General features: G+C 49.8%; 1 protein-coding gene across 12 annotated transcripts in view; it reads right to left on the bottom strand.

The window, feature by feature from the left end:
• Nucleotides 1-8,364, bottom strand: part of Epb41l1 (erythrocyte membrane protein band 4.1 like 1) — a 124,024-nt gene extending 115,660 nt beyond the window's left edge. For 11 of the 12 annotated variants that reach the window (XM_090352272.1, XM_090352274.1, XM_090352276.1 and 8 more), the window contains exon 1: nt 8,201-8,287. The gene's annotated coding sequence lies outside the window, so the exon portion shown is untranslated. Of the gene's footprint in view, nt 1-8,200 lie in introns of all 12 variants that reach the window. The other variant, XM_090352279.1, reaches the window with a different exon arrangement.
• Between the last annotated feature and the right edge of the window lie 10,757 nt (nt 8,365-19,121).

Raw genomic sequence — 19,121 nt, 5'->3', positions numbered from 1 at the left:
TGAGGAAAGCTCAAGGACAGGGTTCAGGCCCTGAGTTTCAAGCCCCAGTCCTGGCCAAAAAAAAAAAAGGCCTGGGAGTTTGGCTTAGTGGTAGAGTGCTCGCCTAGCATGCACAAAGACCCAGGTTCAATTCCTTGGTACCACATACATAGAAAAGCTGAAAGTGATGCTGTGTCTCAAGTGGTAGAGCTCTAGCCTTGAGGAAAGCCCCGAGTTCAGTCCCCAGAACTGGCCAAAAAGAACAAGAACAAAAAACAACAACAACAAAAAGGCTCAGGATAGTGCCCACAACCTGAGCTCAAGCCCCAGGACTGGCACCAAAAAAAAAAAATTGAAACGGCCTTCAACCTGTTCTGTCACCTTCTTCTGATACCATGTCTCCCCAAAAGATGAGCAGCTGCCTCCAATCAGATTTTGTCCCAGGGACACCATAAGAAGACCCAGAGTGCCAGTCTAGAAGAAAAGGGTCTTAGCTTAGAGACCCTGCACTGAATCAAGAATTTGTTCTCAGAATTTGAGCAAATGATGCTCCTCTACAGGGCATTCGTCTCATGGGCACCACTGGAAGCAGTATCTGAAGGACTCAAGAGTAGCTGTAAGGGGCCGGGAGTTTGGCCTAGTGGTAGAGTGCTTGCCTAGCATGCACAAAGACCTGGCTTCAATTCCTCAGTACTGCATACATAGAAAAAAGCTGGAATGGGCCGGGAGTTTGGCCTAGTGGATAAAGTGCTTGCCTAGCATGCATGAAGACCCGGGTTCGATTCCTCGGTACCATATACATAGAAAAAAGCCAGAAGTGATGCTGAGGCTCAAGTGGTAGAGCTCTAGCCTTGAGAAAGTCCAAGGATAGTGCTCAGGCCCTGAGCCTAAGCCCAGGACTGGCAAAAAAAAAGAAAAAAAAGAAAAAAAAAAAGCTGGAAGTGGTGCTGAGGCTCAAGTGGTAGAGCTCTAGCCTTGAGAAATCCCAAGGACAGTGCTCAGGCCCTGAGTTCAAGCCCCAGGACTAGAGGGAAAAGAAGAAAAAAAAAAAGAGTAGCTGTAGGGTTTGGCTGGATGAAGATTTAAATCCTAGTTGTGCCTCCTGCTGACTGAGAACAGGGCAGGCCTTGGGCATTCTCGTTAGCATCTTCTGATGCAGTGAGGATCATCATCTGCCTTGCTGGGTAGTTATAAGGACTAAAGGACCTAAGGCTGGTGAAGCACTTAACACAGGACCTGGGCAAAGAAGCCAATATATGCAACCAGTGAGATCTCCCTCTGTCTCTGTCTCTCCCTGTCTCTCTTGTCTCTGACATATTAGGGATTCATCTCAGGTCTCACAGTGCTCAGCAAGAGCTCTACCTACCACCTAAGATAGCCCCTTTTTACTTGTTTGCATTTCATGGCCTCAGACCATAATCTTCCTACTTCTACTCCCCGTGTAGCTGGGAATACAGATACAGCTACCAGCCCGAGCTCACAGTGATTTCTAAGTTAGCAGAGTGAGTCTCTGAGGAGGACCCCGGGCTTTCTCATTCTTATATGACCCTAAACACTGCCATCTACAATGGATCTAAAGACTTTAGACTTCTAATCTTGACAAAAGGTGGGGAAAAGAAAGGGGGAAGGCTGGAAGAAGGGAATAAACTAAGAAGAGGAAGGAGGCAAGGGGAAGATGCAAGGGGTGGAGGACTGGCTCTTCAGCTTAAGAGAACAGATGATTGGGCAAAAACTGCCAACACACGGTAGATCCTCTCTCCTTTCCAGAGCCTGCCCAAGTCAAGGTATAGAGGGACACAGCCTGATGAGAAACACAGCCCTGGCTGTTAATAGGACATTGAAGCCTGGGGTTACAAGTGCTGGCTCCCTATACTGGTGGTGATGGCCTCCTTCCTTCCCACTGGGGAGGAGTAATGGCCACAGCCAGGCTGATAGATCAACAAAACCATCTGCCTTTCTGGCCCGCAGAGGCACCATGAGCTCTGGGACCTCTGTCTTGTAATTCTGATCAGATCTCACCTCTGGAATCTACACAGAACCCTTACTAGACTAGCCAGGCAGGCCCTAAGCAAGTGCCTCTGGGGCTAAAGTTGCAACCAGGAAAAAAAAAAAAAAAGCATCATTCAGTGCAAACAAGAGTCATGACTCAGGCATTCCAACTACCGCTGTTACCTTTGGGGTGTTACTTCTCTCTGAGGCCCTCCTCACTCTTACAGTTAATGTACTCAGCACAAAGGCTCAGGGCACAAAGGCATAGAGAAAACTGGTCTTGGGAGAGGAGTGGGCTGGGCTGGGCTCTACTGAGGTGTAGCATGTGACAATGGCTGAGGGTTATTATGATGATGGTGGTTATAATTAAAAATCACAGCAACAAACCCTTAAGCAATTAACAAAGAGCTTTCTCATTAATTCTCAGGATTTGCAATCTGGCAGGAAAGTAGGAAGATGAGTATTCACATTCAAGAGTGAAGTGAGATTAAGAAACTTGCCCTCACTACTAAAGGCAGAGAAGTCCATGCTGAAGAAGTCACAACTGAGTGCCTCCTGGGTCCTGCCTCACTAAGTGCCTGAACTGTTATTTTGATTGAGTCGTGACCATCACATCGGTATAAAGGTGTTTCTGGTACCATTTCATAGAAGAGGAAACAGAAGCTGAGAAAAAATAACTGACTTACAATAAGGCTCGCAGTTGCCTTGTTCAAAACCTGAATTCATACGTAGGCTTGGGAGATTCAAAGACCTAAGTCTTCTATTTTCCATCTATCCAGAATAGAACAATGAGCCCTAGCCAATCACATCTACCTAGAGCCCCAGAATATGGCCTTATTTGGAAATAGGGTCTTTGACGATATAACGAGTGAAGCTTAAATGAGATCATTTGAGATTAGAGCAGTCCTAAACCTAATAAGTACATAACTGATGTTCTTAGAAGAAAGGGGGACAAGAGGGACCAGGAGAAGACATGTAATGGCAGAAGCAGTGGTGAGCCTGTGACAACCACCCCTCCAGAAGCCAGGGCAGAGGGAAGCACTTGGGAGACATACCGGGGCTCTGGGAGCCTCCAGAAGGAGCAACCTTGACTGAAGCTTGAGCTCAGTCTTTGATTTTCAGCTTTCCAGAACAGTAAGAAGTGGAGCCCTGAAGTACAAGGGACTCCCCCAGCCCCGCCCCCTGTAGAAGCCCCAGGAACTCAATACACTGGATGCCCGAAGGGTAGTAGACCTGAGTGCCTCCAACTCTGGCTTTCCCCTTTCCACTCACAAGGCAGCTGTGGAGGTTAAGGGAGCCAGGAGGCCTGGAGAATTCACTCCATCTTCTGGACTTTGGGATTTTCTTTGGCCACAGTCATCCAGCCAGGACCTCCCACTGGGTATGTTAAGCAGTTACTGCAGGTCAACAATCCTTTTGTTCTATCCTAACTTGTCCACTCCTGCCACCTGCAGAGCTGTTTTTTTTTTGTTGTTTTTTTTTTTATGAAATGTAAATCTGATCTGGCAGTCCAGTTTAATTCTCTACCCTATCGGCTCCCCCACCCCCACCTATGGGACTCTGCTCGCTCCACGGCTCAACTCTTCAGTCTACCCTAGATCTGGCTCCAAGCTGCCTCCTCAGCCTTAACTCCAGACAATCACCCCACCTGTCCCTGCCACCCACTCGCTTCGCTATCCAAAAGGAACAATGTGGAATTTCCCCCAACAAGCCACACTGCCTGTGAACAGGCAGTCGCAAATCTAACCCAAACACCATCTCTCCCCTTCACAAACCCTTTCCTCCATAAGGAGATACCATGTGAGGTGTTCTAGTGGAATGACATCTTCACAGGCCTTCTAGCTCATCCACAGATAAGCATTGGGGTATTCATCACTCTGCAGGCCAAAGGCCAAACACAAAGGCCGGGAAAGTCTGTGAGACTCTTATCTCCAATTTAAAAAGCAAGTTGCAGCTCAAGTGGTAAAGCACTAGCCTTGAGCAAAAAAGTTCAGGATTAGCCAGGCGGTGGCTCACACTCAGGAGGCTGAGATCTGAGGAGCAAGTTTCAAAGCCAGCCTGAGCACAAAACGTCTGTGAGACTCTTTTTTTTTTTTTTTTTTTTTTTTTTGTCATTGTGAGGCTTGGAACTCTGGGCCTGGGTGTTGTCCCTGAGCTCTTCAGCTCAAGGCTACCACCCTACCCCCGGAGCCACAGTGCCACTTCTGGTTTTCTAGTGGTTAATTGGAGATAAGAGTCTCATGGACTTTAGTGCCCAGGCTGGCTTTGAACCAAGATCCTCAGATCTCAGCCTCCTGAGTAGCTAGGCTTACAGGTGTAAGCCACCTCACCTCTTTTCATGAGACCCTTATCTCCAATTAACTACTAGAAAACCTGGAGTGGAAGTGGTGCTATGACTCAAGGGGTAGGGAGGTAGCTTTGAGCTGAAGAGCTCAGGGACAGTGCCCAGGCCCAGAGTTCAAGCCCCATGACCGACAAAAAAAACGAAAGTTCAAGATTCTGACTTAAGCCCCAGAACCAGTGTGTGCATGCACACATGAGTGACAGACACAGAGCAGACATAGCAGAGAGAAGGTTAGGAATGGTACTACCCAGGTTCAGGCATCCATTGAAAGTCTTGGAACACACCCCTAATGGAGAAGGGGGATGAATGTGCTAAGTACACATCCATTTCAATTCTTTCCTTTTTACAAAAAGAGGAGACACAAAAAAAAGGAAAGTGATCTGGCCAGGTACAGACTCAGATCATTAAAAGTCCACATTCAGTGATCTTCCTCTTCTCCTTGCAGGATCCTATTTCAGGAGGACATAGAGCATGAGCTAGGCTGTGTCTGGTGTCTTTCCTAGAACAGAGCCAATGTGGCTGGGGACACACAGTGAGGACTTAAACCTAAGGCTAGGCTTGGGAATGTGGCTTAGTGGTAGAGTATTAGCCTTGTATGCATGAAGCCCTGGGTTCAATTCCTTAGTACTACATAAACAGGAAAAAGCCAGAAGTGGCACAGTGGCTCAAGTGCTAGCCTTGAGCAAAAGAAGCTCAGGGACAATGCCCGGGTCCTGAGTTCAAGTCCCAGGACGGGAGAAAGAAAAAAAGAAAGAAAGAAAGATAGAAAGAAAAAAAGGAAGAAAGGAAAGAAGGAAGGAAGACCTTAGTCCAGGATATGCAGCAGTAAAAAAGACAAATTTGTTTTGGGGTAGGGGGACAGGGAGTTGATCTGCATCTTGATTAGATAGCACATTGTCTGGAGTAGAGGGAAAAAAGAAACTTTGGGTGGGTGCTATTTAGTACTATCTCTCATTATATAAATTAATTTGATAAATGTCCCATTGTGTGGCACCTTAGCAAGATTAATAAGCAAGTTCCTATTTAGATGTTCTTACCTCTGAGACTACTAAGGGGAGTGAGTCAAACAACAAACAAGTTCAAGTTCAGGTATAATTACAAACTCTTCTAAGACCTATGAGACCCAGAGTACTCTAGGAATGTGATGAGGAAAACTGACTTAGCCTGGGGAATTAGCAAAGCACCCTCTCCCCAAAACGGTTGGGCTGAAGTCAACCAAGATAAAAGGAGATGTGTGTTCCAGACAGAAGAAACAGCATACACAAAATTCCAGAGGAAAATGAGTGGACAGTAGCTGGGTCCTGGAACTCACAGGGCCTGAAGATCAAGGTTAGAGAGAAACAGCAGAGCAAGAAAATCCCATGCTGAGAAGGCACGGCAAGGCACTCTCCACAACCTGCATTGAATGGAGAGATTTGTTGGAGATCATCACCCTGATCTGCCAGGTGAAGTTTGGGGGTAACTTGAATTGTAAATGTGAGGTACTGGAGTAGGGAGGGGTTTCCAGGAGGTCCCTGTAATCCTGCCACGCAGGAGGCTGAGATCCCAGGATCACTGTATGAAGCCAATAGAAATGGACAAATCTGTGAGACTATGATTTCCAGTTAACAAGCAAAAAGTGGAGGCCTGGCTTAAGTATAGAGCACCAGTCTTGAACAAAAAAGCCAAGCAAGAACAGGACACCCTGAGTTTAAGCCCCAGTGCTCAGTGCATGCTTACTTGCACACACACGTGCATGCACACACACACACACACACACACACACTTTAATTTTTAATAAACTCCCAATGACAGGTGATGTGTTGAACCGCTGCTCCAGGCTGCAGTGAGAGAAGCTACAGTGGTGAGTGGGGACACTGGCCAGAATCCTCGGGGACAAGAAGAATGAATTTCTAAGTCTGAGCCAGAGCTGGAGCCCCAGAGACCCCAAACCCAGCTGAGTTGGCCCCCTAACTGCCTGGATAGAGAGACTGAGGCTTCGGGAGTTTACACAGTTTACTAAGACAGGCTTAATGTATTGGGTAAACAAAAGGTTTGATCAAAGTCAAAAACAGAACCCTGGACCAGGCTGCAGGGCATCTGTGCTCCAGGCTTCTCTAGAGCTTTGATTCAGGGAAAAAGACAAGAAGCTCAACTTTCCCCAGTCTAGGCTGCCTTTGGCAGGAAAACATCTTAAGAACTGAAGAAATCTGTTGTTGGGCCCCAATTTTATCACCCATCCACCTTCCTTCCTTTTACACTCCAGCTCCCTCCCTTTACACTTGGAATCCTGCGAGCTTATCCTGGCAAGCCAGCAGCAAAGGGGGAGGTGAAGTTACAGAGAAAAAGGGCTGAAGAATTCTAGCAACTTGCATATCCTCCTCACAGCAACCTCCTCCCTACCCTTCCCTACATCAGACCCCAGTCTACCTACATTTCAGTACCACTACCTGACACTTACAAACCCCAGGTGAAATTCCCAAACTTCTTTTTCCTCTCTCTCTCTCTCTCTCTCTCTCTCTCTCTCTCTCTCTCTCTCTCTCTCTCTCTCTCTCTCTCTCTCTCTCTCTCTTTCTCTCTCTTTTTTCAAACACAGAGTGACCCTAGGTAGAAATTTTCTATTCCTCTTTTAGTTGGCAGCAAAATGGCACTTATCTCATCAACCCTTACCCACAGATTCACTAATACACAAACAGCTCTTCAAACAAAATAAAACCAAAAAAAAAAAGGGTATACAAGAACTTATAAAAACAGATACACATATCCCTCTAGAGGTACCTTCTTCCCTGTGCATGGATTGAACATCTCCATGCACGAGGAGTACATGCAAGCACACCAACTACCGGTCTAGAAATGCATGCATGCACAGCCCACTACATGGGAAAAGGGTAGATAGACACGCCCAGAGACATCTCACTCCAACTAGAGATGCCTCCGGAGAAGGGATTCCTCACCGTGGGGGTGGTGGACCTTTAAAAGAGTCTCTGCCTGCCAGACCTGTCAGGGCACCCAGCTGCTGCTCCACCAGGCCCGGGACGAGGGTGGAGGGCGGCTGACCCCGGCCAGGCTACGTCTCTCCCCGGGGGACAGTACTTGTGGCACGACAAGGAAATTGATCTCTGAGCCAGCTGGGTCCACAGCCTAGAGACTGCGGTCGCGGTGACCCCCCAGCCCCTCCACCCCAGCCCTCCCCCCGCGCGCACACACACACACGCCCGGGATTCTGCCAGGCCACGCCCTCCGCCTCGGCTCGGGGACCGCGGGCCGCCCAGCCGCCGCCTCCTGCTTTTGGGGTGTGGCTGCCCACCTGCCAGCAGGGAGTCTCCGCCCGGCTGGAGCGACCCCACCCACTGCCCGGCCAGGTGCCCGGCGCCGGGCCAGGGCAGCGCCAGGGCGGCCGCCGCCCCCACCCCTTCCTTCAGGCAGTGCCGAGACAAAGCCGAGCCCTGGCACACGGGGGCTACGCGGGTGTACACCGCCCTCACACGCGCGACACCCGGGGTCACACGCGCGTGCACACACACACACCCTGCCACGGGCTCCAGCCACGAGCGAAGCCACTGGCCCAGACCCTCTCCCAGACACACCCGCTACAGCACCACCGGACACACCCTCTCTCGGGCACATTCCGGACAGACACACGCGGACGTGCCGGACCCTCGGCGCACACGCGCGCGCGCGCACTGGGCATCCATTTCCACAGATCCACGGGCACACGCGCGCTCACACCCAGTACCCGCCCGGAGACCCGGGCCCGACCTACGTCCTCGCGCCGGGATCGAGGCCGGGGGCTCCCGGCACGCGCGCCCGCGTTTGTGGGGGGGGAGCGGTCGGAACCGAGCCCGCAGCCTCGGCGACCGCACGCTCGGGCGCCAGGGGCTCCGGGCTCCCCGGAGCGGCGGGGCTGACCTGGCGGCGGCGCGGCTTCCGGGCGCTGTGGGTCCCTGGGTCCTCGCGTCCCGCGGTCGCCCGGTCCGGCTCCGAGGCTCGGGCTCCGGAGCTGCGCAGAAATACCCGGTGCGCTCGCTCGCTCGCTCTCTCGCTCGCCGCTCCGCTCCCTCCCGCGGCGCTCAGCCCCCTCCCCGCCCGCCCCTCACACCCCCTCTCCCCTCCGCCCCGCCCAGACCCGCTCCCCCGGAGGAGGCGGCGGCGATCCGGCCGCCCGGTAGCGGCGGCGAACGCCACCCGCCGGGGAGGCGCGGAGCCGCCGGGGCCCCGCGCGCGCATCGGGAGGGGCGGCGCGGCCCCCGGGAGCCCCGCCGGGAAGCGGCCTGCGCTCGGTGAGCCTGCCCGGCGCCGGGGGCGCGCCGCCCGCCTCCCCACGTGGGCCCGGCGTTCACCTGAGCCCCGGCGGAGCGGCCCGGCGAGGCCAAGGAGACGCCACCCGGGTGGGCTCGGCCCCGGCCCCGCGGCCCCGGCCCCACCGCCCCGGCCCTCCAGCCGGCGCCGACCTCGGCTTCCCGGCCTCGGACGCCTGGGCCCCGCGCCCGGTGCCCCGGGCTGACCCTGCGGCTCAGCGCCCTGCTCCCCAAGCCTGGTCCACCTCCGGCGGGGACCTGGCCGACGCCCACCCGCCTCCACGCCGCCCTCCTATTGTTCCCGCGGCCGGAGCCCGCCCGGGACCGCGCCGCGCGTTACAGCCGTCTCGGGGGGCCGCACCCCGGGCTCTCCCGCGCTCGCCGGGGCCCGGGACCCCGATGTCCAGCTCCTATAGGTCCCCGCACGCCCAAGGCCAGGAGCCCTCGAGATGGGGGTGATAATCACCTCGGCCTTACGGGGCGCCTTCAGATCCAGCTTTGAATGGAGACCGAAGCTCAGGGAAGGGAGGAAGCAAGCCAAGTACAGGCAGCCCAAGACAGCATCTGGAGAAGGTGGGGCACCAATTAGTGTCCCCGGTCCATAGATGGAGAAACCCAGGGAATTCCTGCCCCCAAGGCTCCTGGGACATGGCCAGGCCCTCCAAAACTGCCCAGAATAATGAGCCTCCTTTGTTAGACACCGAAGCAAAGCCCGAGGAAAAGGGAAAGGCAGTCAGGACTGAGGGAAGGCCTCTGAAGACAGACACCTGCACCCACTTCCCCACTTGGCCCTAATCATTCAAGGGGCAGCTGTGATTCTCCACAAATCCTAGCAGTCTGTCCTGGGTCTCTCCTCCACACAGCACAGAGCTAAGGGGAATCAAATATGGTTCTTCAACTGTGGTCCCCGCCCCCAGAACAGGATGTTAAGAGCAGATTCCATGTGAACAGCTGCAGGCATAACTCTGAGATAGGGGCTGGTTGGGGCCTCCAATGGCTTCCAAACTGAGAAAAGCCGAAACTAAGGGAGTCCAGGCCCCAGGGCCAGGACTGAGCCCGGCTTGTCCCAGCTTCTGTCATTGTGACTTGAAGATTCAGGATGGAAACGACTTGTAAGAACTAAAGATATCTAACGTTTGGAATGCTTTCCAAATGCCATCACTTTTCTAAGAGCTGGATTTGATCTACACATTGACACTACAGGATGAAGATTATTCTTAGCCCCACATTATTACCCTTTACGTACTTAAAGGGTAATCATGCAAAGGCATTACAAAGTTTGAAAGTGACAGCCAGGATTCAAACCTAGAAGGACAGTTCTAGAAGGACTGGCCTAGAAGGATCGGATTTTTGGTTCTGTTTGTTATATTTAAATAACAGGAACTACATACCATCCCTATTCTGTATGGCAAGGCTTCAGATGTCTGGAGGGTGCCACCACACCCCCTCATCTCTCTCCTTCAGGCCACTTTGAGCACTCACCATGTCCCATAATGCCTGGGGTCATTCATATTCTGGGCCTTTCCTTTAGACATGGTCCAGTGTGAGAGTGTCCACCTCAGAATGTGGGACCCCAGAGCTGAGGCCTGTAGAGCTGTGATATATTCAGGACAGCACAGACAGAGCTGGCCTCATCTCTGGTACTTACTGTATGCCTTATCACTTCCCCTCTCTTCTTCTCCTGCTCTCCCTCCCTCCCTCCTTTCTTTCTTTGCTTTCTTCCTTTCCTTCTTTATCTTCCTTCCTTCTTTCCTTTCCATTCCTTCCATCCTTCTTTACTTGTTTGCTTGCTTTTTGTGCTGGTCCCGGGACTTGAACTCAAGGCTTGGGTGCTGTCATTGAGTTGTGCCGAAGACTATCATCACTCTACCACTTGAACTACAGATCTACTCCTGGCTTTTTGGTGGTTAATTGGAGATAAGGGTCTCACAGGCTTTTCTGCCAGGCTGAAACCATGATCCTCACATCTCAGCCTCCTGAGTAGCTAGGTTCACAAGCATGAGCCACCAGTGCCCAACAGTGTAAACTCTGTAAGTGACTTTGGTGTGCAGGGACTTGTAGAAGCTCGACATCAAGGTCTTAGGGCCTCTGTGGGTGGAGGAGAGTCTGGGGTGCAGCCCATACTCCAGATGGCTGGAATGCATGCCTCTGGCCTCCAGAAAATAGGAGGGCAGCAAGGAGAACTGTTATCAGTGGTTTTAAATGGGCGAGGGGGAGTTGGAAATGCTGATTTCTTTTCTTTTCTTTTCTTTTCTTTTCTTTTCTTTTTTTTTGGCCAGTCCTGGGCTTGAGCTCAGGGCCTGAGCACTGTCCTTGGACTTTCTCAAGGCTAAAGCTCTACCACTTGAGCCTCAGCACCACTTCCAGCCTTTTTCTATGTTTATGGTACCGAGGAATGGAACCTGGGTCTTCGTGCATGCTAGGCAAGCACTCTACCACTAGGCCAAACTCCTGGCCCAGAAATGCTGATTTCTATCTATCACTGTTATGAACAACTTTGGGAAGGATGTGAATACTCTGGAACCCCGAATATGTTTCCTAAAGATCTCAGCAGGCTTGGATGAGATGCCACACAGAGTGAAAGGAAACTCCAAACCAGAGTAGGCTCGGGGAACTTTCTGTGAAGATGGAAATATCCTGACTCTGCACTCTGGCCACTAGCTTCTGTGCCTACTGAGCATTTTAAGTGCGGCTAGCACAAATGAGGAACAAAGGCAATGTTATTTAACTTAAGTGCAGAATGTAATAGCCACGTAGATCTAGGGACTGCTGTACTGGACAGTGCAGTTCCGAATGGCCAAGTATCCTCAGATCTCAGCCTCCTGAAATACTAAGGATTGCACTGTGAACCACTAATACCCGGCTGTGAGACTTTTATCTCCAGTTATCTACCGAAAGATCAGAAGTGGGTCTGTGTGTGGCTCAGGTGGTGCAGTGATAGTCTTGACTACAACTCAAGGACATCACCCAAGCCTTGAGTTAAGTCCCAGGACCAGCGCAAAAAGTAAGCAAGAAGGGAGAAAGGGAGGGAGGGAGGGAGGAAGGGAGGGAGGGAGAGAGGGAGGAAGGAGGGGGAAGGAGGGAGGAAGGAAGACAGGCAGGCCAGGTACCAGTGGCTTATGACTATAATCCTAGCTACTCAGGAGGTTGAGATCTGAGGATCAAGGTTCAAAGCCAGCCCAGGCACTAAAGGATCTGAGCCTCTAATCTCCAAATAACCTCTAGAAAATGGGAAGTAGGACTTGGCTCAAGGGTAGAGTGGTAGCCTTGAGCTGAAGAGCTCAGGGACAGCGCCCAGGCCAAGTTCAAGCCCCAAGACCCACCAAAAAAAAAAAAGAAGAAGTGATGGAGCATGAGCCTTAAGCAAAAAAGCTCAGGGATAGTGCTCAGGCCTAGAGTTCAAGCCCTAGGACCCACCGGAAGAGAGAGGGATGGGGAGAAGAAGGAAGGGAGGAAGGAGGATGTACGCTGGGAGTGAGGGAGGGAGGTGAGAGGGCAGGAGAGGACAGAAGAGAGGGGAAGTGATATGACATAAAGTACTAGAGATAAGACCAGCTCTGTCTGTGAATACATCACAGCTCCCCAGACCTCTGTTCTTGGGCCCCACATTCTGAGGTGGATACGATCACACTGGACCATGCCCAAAATGTAGACCATCCAGTCATTAGTGCTGAAAGTGGCCTGGAGAAGAGAAAGCACGAGGGGGTGTGGTGGCACCCTCCAGACGTCTGAAGCCTTGCCATACAGAATAGGGATGGTATGTATTTCCTGTTATTTAGATCTAACAACAGAACCAGATATCCTGTATAAGCAAAGGGATCCTCAAAGGGAAGGACAAATGGAGTTACCTCTCTGTTCTCCTTGTCACCCTGTCCACTTAGGACTTGACTTACAGAAACACTGATATGTACTAGATGACTGACCACTGTAAAGGGATTCCACTTGGCTCCAGTGGACAGGCATCCAAAAAGACAACATTAAGTTCTCTAACACTCAAAGCCAGGCACTGTGGCTCACACCTGTAATCCTAGGTACTCAGGTGGCTGAGAGCTGAGGATCTTGGCTCAAAGCCAACCTGGGCAGGAAAATCCATGAAATTTTTATCTCCAATAAATTCCTCAGAAAAATCTGGATGTAGAGTACTAGCCTTGAACACAAAGAGATTCAGAGACAGCACCCAGGTTCTGAATTCAAGCTTAAGGAAAGGGAAAAAAAAGAAAAAGAAAAAGAAAAGAAAACCAAAAATAAACAAAAACCCAAATCTCAAACAGTCAGAGATACACCAGAGTGGAGTGAGTCATCATGGGAGTTCTGAGCTCCTTATCAGTAAATGTGTTCAAACAAGACCAGTGCTTCACTGGGAGGCTGGACAAAACCAGGTAAAGATGGGTTAGCTAAGTTAAAAATGACTCAAGTGGTAGAGCACTAGCCTTAAGCAAAAAAAAAGCTCAGGGACAGCACCCAGGCCATAAGTTCAGTTTTCTTAGGGTCAGTTTTCTTAGGAAGAGAAAGAAGGATGAAGGCTGTCCTTCCAGACCACCACATGGTTGGATGCATGGAAAACTTTGATAAGGTGGGATCAGAAGTAGGAGAACCAGTTAAGAGCACTGGAGGGGGGGCCGGGAGTTTGGCCTAGTGGTTAAAGTGCTTGTCTAGCATGCATGAAGACCCGGGTTCGATTCCTCGGTACCACATACATAGAAAAAAGCCAGAAGTGGTGCTGAGGCTCAAGTGGTAGAGCTCTAGCCTTGAGAAAGTCCAAGGACAGTGCTCAGGCCCTGAGCTCAAGCCCAGGACTGGCAAAAAAAAAACAACAACAAAAAAAAAAAAAAAAAAAAAGAGCACTGGAGGGGTCCAGAAGGTAATAGGACAGATTGTGACGCTAAGAATGGAAAGCCCAAGAGGAGTGTGACTTAAAAATCCCTGCCACTAGGTAGAAATTAGGAGTCATAGGTTTTAGTCCTGCGTCTACCATTAACTTAATGCTTAGTCTCAGGTAAATATCACCCCTTTGGCAACTCCCTTTCCCTCCTACAGATTCCAGTGTCTCCATCCATGCAATGTAGAATGATCTCAAAATCTCCTCCTACCTCTGGAGACTGAACAGAAGAGAGAGAAGGAAAGTAGGATCATAGGCCTATCATCCTAGCTATTTAGGAGCTGAGATCTGAGGATCAAAGTTCAAAACCAGCTCAGGCAGGAAAGTCTGTGAAACTTTTATCTCCAATTAACTACCAAAAAAAGATGGAAGTGGAGCTATTGTTCAAGTGGTAGAATGCTAGCCTTTAGTGAAAATGCTAAGGGATAGCATTCGTCCCAGAATTCAAGCCTCAGTGCACGCGCGTGCAAGTGCGCGTGCACACGCACACACACACACGCACACGCACACACACACACACAGCTTTAGAACCTCCCAAATAACTCTGGTTAGCCTCATTACTATTATTACAAAATCGGCCCCAATAAGTCTTGGTGAGTAGATGTGGGGGTAGCTGGACAGTCAAGGGCCTCTGAGCTTTTGCAACAGTCAGCTCGCATTATCTCCCCCTGGATCTTTCCAGACAAACAGTACTCTGTGCCCTGTCACCTCAGGAGCTGCTTCCTCATTCCTTTGAGCCACACCCCATACTTGGCTAAAAGAAGCCTCTAGTTCTAAGAAAAGTTAGACTGTCTTTAAAAAAAAAGTTTCCATGCACAGACCGAGCCCTAGGACCTTGCACGTGCAGAAGACATGACCTACCTCAACCCTCAGCCATTTGGGTTTTTTTTTTCTTACAATACTAGGTTTGAACTTAGGACCTTTACATTTGCTGAAGCAGGAACTCTACGCTGGAGCTACACTTCCAGTCATTTTGCTTTCATTATTTTCCACACAGGATCTCTCTCCAGGTTGTCCTGGACTGCAACTGTCCTATTTACATGAGCTAGATGACAGGCTTGCACCGCTGTCCAGCTTTTTATTAGTTAAGATAGGGGTTATTAGACTTTTTGCTCAGGCTGGCCTTAAATTTTCATCCTCCCAATGACTACCTCTTGAGTAGCTAGGGATTACAGTAGCTACTCTATTAATGTTTTGCCAGTCGTGGGGCTCGAACTTAGGGCCTGGGCATTGTCCCTGAGCTTCTTTTGCTCAAGGTTAGTGCTTGAGCTACAGCACCACTTCTGGGGTTTTCTGTTTATGTAATACTAAGAAATTGAACCCGGGGCCGGGAGTTTGGCCTAGTGGTTAAAGTGCTTGTCTAGCATGCATGAAGACCCGAGTTCGATTCCTCGGTACCACATACATAGAAAAAAGCCGGAAGTGGTGCTGAGGCTCAAGTGGTAGAGCTCTAGCCTTGAGAAAGTCCAAGGACAGTGCTCAGGCCCTGAGCTCAAGCCCACGACTGGCAAAAAAAAAAAAAAGAAATTGAACCCAAGGCTTCGTGCATACAAGGCAAGCATTCCCAGCCCTGAGCCTTTCCTTAAATATTAAATCTCATCATCTCATTTAGAACTGGCCAATATTATTGAGCACTTAGTAGGTACTCACCACTCCCCTTATGTGATTTTCTCACCCCGGGAAGTTGCTCTGATCATCCATCATCTTCATTCTATAGAAGAGGACACCAGGGTTCATGAAGATTCCTAATTTTCCTTCTGCTACATTACTTGTCCACATGAGTTTATTTGGCCTCAACTCTGCATTCCTGAAGACCACTCAGCACTTTACTATGTATTTTTACAACAGCAGAGGGAGGACAAGGTCAGCGTTGTTTCCAGTTTGCAGTAGGAAACATGGCTGCTCAGAGAGGTTAAATTCAGCCAGCTTCCAGCTCCTGGCAATTTCCTCTCTGCACCTTCTAGGCCCCCTTGGCTTTATGGGCAGCGATTTGCCAGCAGGCTTAAGCAAAATGGGGGGGCACTCGTGGGGCTTGAACTCTGAGCCTGGACGCTGCTGCTCCTGAGCTTCTTTAACTCTAGGCTACACTCTGCTCTTTGGTTTCATCATTCTGTTTTGTTTAGTAGTTCCTCGGAGATGAGTCTCAAGGATCTTCCTGCCTAGGGCTGGCTTGGAATCTCGACCCTCACATTTCAGCCACCTGAGAAGACAGGATTACAGGCGGCAGCCTGGCGTTCAGCTAAGGAAAGACTTTTTCTTGTCCTTTCCCTAGGAAAGATTTTTGAGAGGTGAAAGGAAGTTCCCGCTCCCTTCTCCACCAGCACATACACCCCAGCCCAGGGCCTGGATGACGGCGCCCATGGCTGACCTGCAGAAGCACCCAAGCTCAAGGGGCCACGCTTAGTTTAGAGGGGGTGCAAACTAGGCCAAGTATCATGAGCCCTGGGAGTGTGACCCAACCACAGCTTCAACACCTGCACTCACCTCCCACCTCACTGCAAGCATCGAGCACTGTGCAAGGCCTCCACGGAAAAGGAGATCCCTAACAAAGAAGAGTGCACCCCTACCCACCCAAAGGGATCAAACGGTGGGACTAAGTGATAACCTTGTTGCTTGCTTCATATCTGGGGAGGGCTGGTTCCAGGAAGTCCCAGTGTGAATACCCAAGTCCCTATACAAGATGTACGAACGGGCCGGGAGTTTGGCCTAGTGGTTAAAGTGCTTGCCTAGCATGCATGAAGACCCAGGTTCGATTCCTCGGTACCACATACATAGAAAAAAGCCAGAAGTGGTGCTGAGGCTCAAGTGGTAGAGCTCTAGCCTTGAGAAAGTCCAAGGACAGTGCTCAGGCCCTGAGCTCAAGCCCAGGACTGGCAAAAAAAAAAGATGTACGAATCCTTCTGTATGTTCTGTGTGTTGAGTGTGTGCCAGTACTCAGGTTTGAACTCAGAGCCTGGATCCTGTCTCTAAGCTTCAAGGATAGGCACACCCAGTTGAGCCACAGCTCCATTTCTGGCTTTTTGCTGGTCAGAGGTAAGGCCCATTACAGTAATCGTAGTTATTTAGGAATCTGAGATCTAAGATCACAGTTCAAAGATAGCCTGGGCAGGAAACTCTGTGAGACTCTTACCTCCAATAAACTACAGAAGAGTCGAAGCAGAGTTATGGCTCAAGTGATAGAGCACTTGTCTTGTGCAAAAAACAATCCGGGATAGCCAGGTGTGGAGGCTCACACCTGTAATCGAAGCTACTCAGGAGGCTGACATCTGAGGATCATGGTTCAAAGAGCTCAGGGACAACACCCAGACCCAGAATTCAAGTCCTATGACCAACCAAAAAAAAAAAAGGTCAAGTAACTAGGTGCTCAACTATAATTCTAGCTATTCAGGAGGTTGAGATCTGAGGATTGCAGTTCAAAGCCAGCCTGGGGAAGAAAAGTGCCCATGAGATTCTTATTCCCAATTAACCCAGAAAACCAGAAGTGGCACTGTGGCTCAAGTGGTAGAGTGCTAGCGTTGAGCTGAAGAGCTCAAGGACAATGCCCAGGGCTAGAGTTCAAGCCCCAAGATACCCCTCCCCCACAAAAAAGGTCAGGGACAGTACCTAGGGCTAAGTTCAAACCCTTGGACCTGCCCAATAGACAATAGGAAATCCAGGCTTGCAGCAGATCTCAACCTCCTGAGCTTGTACTATGGGTGTGAACCACCTGCTTAAGGTTACTTTTTCTCTGACTGTGTTGGTATCAGGGCTTGACCTCAGAGCCTAGTGCTCTTGCTAGGTTTGTTTGTTCATAGATAACTTACAGCTTCAGTCTAGCCTTTGTGCTGGCTCATTGGAGATGAGAGCCTTGCAGACTTTTCTGTTCAGGCTGCGTTTGAACCTTGGTTCTCTGGGTCTGAAATCCTGAGTTGTCAGGATGATAGGTCAGAGCCACCAGGGTGCTCTGCTTCTCCTGTATTCTTTATCTATAGATTACTTATGACACCTGATAATTGTTATGTAAATATATTCTTATTAATTATGTAAATGTAAGTGTATTATTTAGGGAATAAGAAAAACATTTGCAAATTCAACCCAGATGCAATTTTCTTTTCTTTCTTTTTTTTTTTGTGCCAGTCCTGGGGCTTGAAGTTAGGGCCTGAGTACTGTCCCTGATTTTTGCACTCTACCATCCACAGCTCTACTTCCCACTTTTTTTTTTTTAAGGCTTAGGTAGTTAATTAGCTATAAGGGTTTCCTACCAGAGCTGGGTGTGGTAGCTCATGTTGTATTCCTAGCTACTCAGGAGGCTGAGATCTGAGATCCTGTTTCAGAGCCAGCATGGGCACTAAAATGAGACTCTTATCTCCAATTAATCACTAGAAAACCAGAAGTGGCACTGTGGCTCAAGGGGTAGGGCAATAGCCTAGAGCTGAAAGGCTCAGGGACAGTACCTAGGCCCAGAGTTCAAGCCCCACAGCAAAAAAAAGTTTCCTACTAGGATTGACTTCAACAATCTTCAGATCTCAGCCTCCTGAGTAGCTAGGATTACAGGCTTGAGCTACCACGCCCGGCACAATTTTATTTTTTGGATATTTTGGTTGACTGAATATATAGTCTACAAAATGGAGAGCTGACTGTATATATTTATGAAGAATGGGGTGTGGGGGTGTAGGGTGATTCTCCCTAGAGAAATGAGAAATGGGTGGTGTCTTGAAGAGTGAATTTGGCACCCAGAATGTGGGGAGACTCTCCTGGCTACACGAATGCACATCCCTACAGCGAGAATCTGTTGGGAGTCTTTTCTAGCAGGCAGTAGGTAGCCTTGGGATACATGATGGCCTTGGCTAAACGCTGAGTGTAAACCTGGAGTTTGAATCTTTCCCTTCCCAGCCGATTGAGCCTGGGCAAGTTACTCAACTCCTGCCATCTAGAGTTGTTTTTCTTCATTATTTGCTCTTCCTCTTTGCCAGTAAGAGGATTGTGCAAACATCCCAGCCAGTTGCCATGTGACTTGAGAGAACTCACCAGAAGGAGGCATAGCACTTTGACAGCCAGCCCATTTTACGATGGGTCACATGACTTAAGGTGACCAGTTACATGTTATTAATGTAAGCTGACAAGCTGAAGACCTCTTCAAAGCAGAAACTCAAAGAGCCATTGCTTGTTTACAATGTAAAAGCTCAGTCTTCCATTTCTGCACACTGGAACACTGTGTCTTGGAGAGAAACACACAGAGCAGAGCTACAGCGACCCACCTCACCCCAAGGCCCAGTGATATGGATGCAAAAAAAGCCACTAAGGGGGCCGGGAGTTTGGCCTAGTGGTTAAAGTGCTTGCCTAGCATGCACGAAGACCCCGGTTCGATTCCTTGGTACCACATACATAGAAAAAAGCCAGAAGTGGTGTTGAGGCTCAAGTGGTAGAGCTCTAGCCTTGAGAAAGTCCAAGGACAGTGCTCAGGCCCTGAGCTGAAGCCCAGGACTGGCAAAAAAAAAAAAAAAAAAAAAAAAAAAAAGCCACTAAGGTTGTTGGAAGCCACTGAGGTTTGGTGGATGGGGGGATGTTTTTGTTATGACATCAAAATTTAATAAAAGGAGCTGGGAGTGTGGCCTAGTGGTAGAGTACTTTCCTAGCATACATGAAGCCCTGGGTTTGATTCCTCGGTACCACA

The sequence above is a fragment of the Megascapheus bottae genome, chromosome 18, assembly GCF_031878675.1.
Source record: "Megascapheus bottae isolate mThoBot1 chromosome 18, mThoBot2.hap1, whole genome shotgun sequence".
NCBI classification, from domain to species: Eukaryota; Metazoa; Chordata; class Mammalia; order Rodentia; family Geomyidae; genus Megascapheus; species Megascapheus bottae.
This window is presented reverse-complemented; position numbering and strand designations above follow the sequence as displayed.